Source organism: Oryzias melastigma, linkage group LG2 (assembly GCF_002922805.2).
Source record: "Oryzias melastigma strain HK-1 linkage group LG2, ASM292280v2, whole genome shotgun sequence".
In the NCBI taxonomy this organism is placed as follows: domain Eukaryota; kingdom Metazoa; phylum Chordata; class Actinopteri; order Beloniformes; family Adrianichthyidae; genus Oryzias; species Oryzias melastigma.
In genome coordinates this window covers 18,436,141-18,441,713 of record NC_050513.1, presented here as the reverse complement: position 1 = coordinate 18,441,713, position 5,573 = coordinate 18,436,141, and positions in this window count along the sequence as shown.

The following is a 5,573-nucleotide window of genomic DNA, read 5'->3' as shown; positions in this document are numbered from 1 at the left end:
GGATTTCATTTCCCTGTTTTTAGCAGGAGGAAAACGTGGGGGCGGGAGCTGGCGGGGGGAAGGAAGCGGTTTCAGATGTGCAAAGATTAAAGTGGATTCAAGACTTCATTTGGGCTGATAAACTTTTACTGTTTAATATGCTCTTTTGTGCTTTGAGCGCCAAAAGAAAAGTTTTTTTTTCCGATTCCCCTCCCCCCACCAATCCAAACTCTCACGGTGACGGGGGGAGAGAGAGAGAGAGCACTTCCTGTCCGGCCGCTTCCAGATCGCCTGCGGGAAACGGTGGTGGAAGGGGAGATGGGGCCCATCCCCCGCCCCTACTGGGCCGAGGCACCACCCGCCAACAGGCCTGCATTATTAAAACCGGACACCACTGCGAATCAAAGGCCTGGAATTTGTAGGAAAACCTGGCCTGAGGCGGTACGAGCGATCCGGGATGAGACGGAGGCGAGCCTCCCGCCGGTCGGGGGATGGGCGGACACACAACAGGTCGGAGGTACTTTAGGAAGTTGCCCCCGAAGCGTTAAGTTAAGCTACGTACCATTGACTTGAATAGAGATGAACAAAACAAGAGTTTCAATGAAATCAAGTCCATTTAGTCATTTTATGACTTGATATCGCCAGATTTTGGATTTTGGGACCAGCAGTGATTGGTCCGAGAATCTGTCACTTAAACGGGGGTGGGGCCGGCCGGCACTACACACTCTTATTGAGGCATCCTGTTGGCTAGTTTATAAACCATAAGGAAAGTATATCACAAATAAAAATAGGGTTTAGCAAGAATATGTTAAAAAGAGACACCAGAGCAGTTTATTTTTCAATAGAAGTCTGTGGGATTCTGGCTTTATGGGACCAGCAGGTACTTCCTGTTTGGAACGCAAGAGTCCAATTCTCTCTGAGTACTGCCTATGCGACGCACACACTGGTTATTTTATATATGTTCTGCTTACTAGCACATGTCCACCACCTTTAGTTGGAAGAGGCGTGGCTTGCAAATCTTGCAATTTTGGTTTGGTGTTGTGCTAGCATCCTTGCATTGGTGGATATGGATTACCATCGTGTTAGGAGAAGCAGCCTTTGTTTAGATGTTAGGCTCTTCTCCGTGTCCTGGTTTACCAGATAAGCCAAATCCATACGTCCTTAGCAAATTTGAGTCCATGATTGGTCAAAATTTGTGTTCAATAGTCGTGCGTTTTGTATGTAAAACCCAAAAATGGCTGTAAAAACTAGCGTATGAGAGTTTCAAAAGCAGAAGAATGAAACACACAGTTGTGCAGGTTTACTAAAGCCTCGTTTCCACTGAGCTGTCCGATAAAGAGGGGTACATTGAGCGGTTTACTCTACTGGCGTATACGTGGTATAGACCGCTAGCGGAATATTGCCTCATTGTAGCGCAAGGAAATGAAAAGCAACAACAGCAACTGATGTCGTCCAGCAGCTCGTCTTTTTCTTGCTTTACTTTTTATACATCGTGCATAACAGGAATTTAATGTTGTTTGTAAGAAGAATACAGGCGAAAAGAAAAATCGGAAACGCTTGCTTAGGGCTATATTGATGCATTCTAATGTAGTCATCACCCTCTGTCAGTCAGCAGGTGGCAATAATTGTCCGATCCATTTGCTCAAAGTATCTACATTCAAAGTGTGAATGTAGCTTTTCAACGTAAATATGAGTGAAAAGTAAATTTATGAATTTTCTTGTCAACTGAGATTTTTTGTTAACCATGTCTGCATTCCTTTCAAGTTGATCTCATACGTTATGTAGTTTTGTTCGGCTCGAGCAAAAAAAATTCAATGGATACCAATGAAAAAATGGGCGGGCAATGAGGGAACGCCACTTTGGCTAGTTGGGTACAACTTCAAAATTGACAAACCCTTTGTCCTCAAGTAGCTTCCCAATGATGCTTGAGGGGTTATGGAGGAGTTTTACCTCAGTAGTACGTATCAACTGTGATTTTCTTTTTTTTAATTCACAATGGCGGCTTCTTCCTGAGGTCAAAGGTCAATAAACTTTTTGGCTGTGGTTAGAGAGTTATTTTTTACGTAAAGATCCCTGATATGCGTTTTGGTTTCATAAATCGATTTTAACATATTTTTTGGCCCCTTAAAAGATTTTAGCCCCATTCATTCTTTTTAATGGTTTCTCCCACTGTGATGTCCTTTTTTGTGGGGGTCGTTTAATTTCGCCAAAATTCATTTTCATGTCACATGTAGAAATTTGGTGAGTTTTGGAGTAGCTGATGGGGACAACATGTTTTACAAAAGAGAAACAAAGTTGCAAAAACAGTGTGATCCTTGCAGTCCTGGACTGAAGTGGGGCCAAATAACACACATGGACTGGTTGGTTGCCGTCCGGGACGACCCTATTAGACGTGTCCCACACAGAAAAAGCCTTGAGGCAAAAATCCCAACTCACAGGACGGAAGGTGCCTCCTAAAAGAATACCTCAAAGAACCTCTTCAGTTCAGAAAGTGGTCGGACAGACAGGTTGAAATATGACCATGAAAGTGGGACAAGACGAAAGGTCAAAGCTCAGCGTCATCCCTGTAGGGACACATTGTTGGGTGAGTGAGTGAAGTGCAAAACAAACCAACGATCTCCATCAGGAGAGCAGAGGTGGAGGTGGTGTTCATCTGTACAGCAGACCAGTGTGGAAAAAAGGGGGACAGAGCAGACTCTACTTTTGAGGAATCTCAGGTCCAGATGTTTCAGATCTTTTACGAGTCTGTGGCACGGAGTGTAGTTTTATTTTTATGGTCGTCTGTTGGAGCAGCGTCAGAGACAACTCTGCTCTCAAGAGACGATGCAAACAAGGCTGTCGCGTGAGTTGTACTGGACAGCACCGCAAACAGCATTAAAGGACTCTTCAATGGGCTTCAAACAGAGGGTCCACCCGGCCTACCGGGACGTCTAGAGATACCCTTGCCAAACAACAACGACCACCAGCAGATTTTGACCAGAAATTATAAGTTATCCTTTAGATGACTTCATATTTTTTAGGTTTCCATATATTGCTAAGGTATAACAGTATCTTAAATGTTTTGATGTATTTTTAAACACCTGTAGCGACCTCTTGGCCAGAACTCTTTTACAAAAGGGGTTTGAAATCTCAATGGGATTATCCTGGTTAAATAAAGGTCAATAAGTTAATAATGACAGGATCCTTTCGCCAATCAAATGTCCAGAAAGAGTCTTAGTGTGGAACTCCTTATTTTTCATGTTCTTCGGTCGGCAGACAGACACGACTGGACAATGGTCGTCAACCATGACCATCTCAACATCCCATTCTTGGATTGCGGAAGACCCAGTTGGCCCATTAATGCCGGAGATGTTGCCGACTAAACAAATCAACGCACTATTTCCGAACTATCGCAACTTTGAAGCAATCGTCACGAGATTCTGAAACAATTGTTTGCAAAGTATTTGAACATTCTTTAAAGGACTCATCTCATGACAGCTAACCAAGAATTATATTCTGTGTTTTAGATTTATGTGATAAAGAAGCAGTATCTGAACAGTTTAAATGTCAATAAATGGCAGCTTTCCAGTTTTTCCTTTTACTCAACTCTTAAAAAAACAATTCCATTCCATTCATATTTGTAGACAATATGCCTCACGGTGAAAAGAAAAACAGAAATCAATATACGGCATGTTGCTGACTGCAGAGCCACAGCAGCTTGTGTGCTTCTGTGTCCCTGCTGGATAATAACACATAGGTGAACATGGCAGATTGTGCTTACCTACTAAATCCGGCATTAGAAACATTTTTGAAAAAAAAAAAAAAAAAAAGCCTCTTACACGGCAAACATCAAATCTGTCCTGTCTGAGTGCTCAGGCGCGATGCCAGATCTACTCAGGTAATGCAGGCTGGAAGCCGACTGCACAAATCTACCACCGGCTGTGCCTGGGACGCCGCCTGCTATAATTTTCCATCATCTATCATTGGTGAAAACATACTGTGGCATGTGAGGTAATTAATTAGGAAGACAAATACAGGCAGAGAGGGAGGTTTGATGTCAATGGGAGTCAGGCTTTGATGGATTGGACGACCGGTTTCTGGGGTTGAAATGGAGCGTCAGGCTTAAAAGTGTGTTGATACCGACGCCGGGATAAGCTCCCCCTCTAATTCCCCCGGTCATCCCGACTTAGTCTTTTTTTATTTTTTTGTTTTTTTCCTCTCTGTTTGTGCTCTGGAGAAAAAGACAAATTCTGTCACTAATCCCTACCTGAAATACTAGGTATTGTAGAAAATCAAGTACTCTGGATTTTAATGCAATTCGGTGAGTTGCTAGCTATTTTTGTTTTACCCTTTGACACCAAAACTTAACTTCCAGTGTTGACATTCTTTCAATTACTGTAACTCCTCAACCATTTAGGGAATTAATGCAAATCAACTAAATTACAGACTGAGGCGGAGTTACTCAGCACTTTATGTTAGTAACTTTACTTAAGTGTAGCATTTCTGTGAGAATTTAAAACGCCGCTTTTAGCTTTTATTAGCAAATTTGCGTTTATCGCATAAACAGTTAAAGAACTAAGCCAGGTAAAAGAGAGTTGTTATTTTGGTGATGTCACCGGTGATGTCACAGGTGCTACAACGTTAAACAGCAATATGACATCACCCATTTTCTAAAGTAAAAATGTAACAAATGCAAAAACTTAAAATCTAATTATGAATTCATTGTATCTACTGGAAAATTTGTAAAAAAAAAAATGTAATCACTTTTTTCTAAAATGACAAATCGTACAAACGCAAAGCATTGGGGTAAAAAAAATAAAAAATGGTGCACATTAGAGTTTTTAGTTACAATTTTCCACTGCCTTTGATTTTGGAATTACAAATTTGGACATTGCGACAAAATGACTAACAATGCACTAAGTAGAGAGGGAATTTGTGAACATGCTAGCCACTTTTACTTGCAATCTGCAAATATGATGCCACTCACTCTCCGAAGTCAAAACAACTAAAAATGCCTTATGGAGGCTAGAAAGTGCTTGTATTTGAAATGAATTTATTTTAGAAAGTAAAAAAAAAAAAAAAAAAAAAAAAGTGTACACCCCACCACTAAGTAGTGATGGAATTCAAACAAATGCTAGCTATATTTTTTTTACAATAACAAATATGATGTAAAAGTAAAAAGTTAAGAAAACGTGTCTGTGTTCCAAGAATGAAAAACAAAATCATGCATAAAGGAAGAATATTGAAATCCAAAGTATTGTGGTATATATATCCACCAATCTGGTTAGCATCAATGCCCAATGGCTTTTCTACAAAGACTTCTGGGAAATTACTAGGGTTGTAAATTTGGACCATTTCATGAAAATAAAAACCTAATACAACAATTTTAGGAAAACTTTGTAAGAATCAGCTGAGTTCTAAGATTGCAACCTGCATAACTCCCAAAAAATTAAATAAATCTATATTTACCAACTTAGTCAACATTGAAAGATTTTTATTCTTGGAAATTTTGAGAGTATGAGATTTTCAAAACTGTAGATCATGAAAAACTCCAAAATATACTCACTTTTTCTCAAATGACAAATTGCTCAAACATCCACACTAGTTTGTAGCAA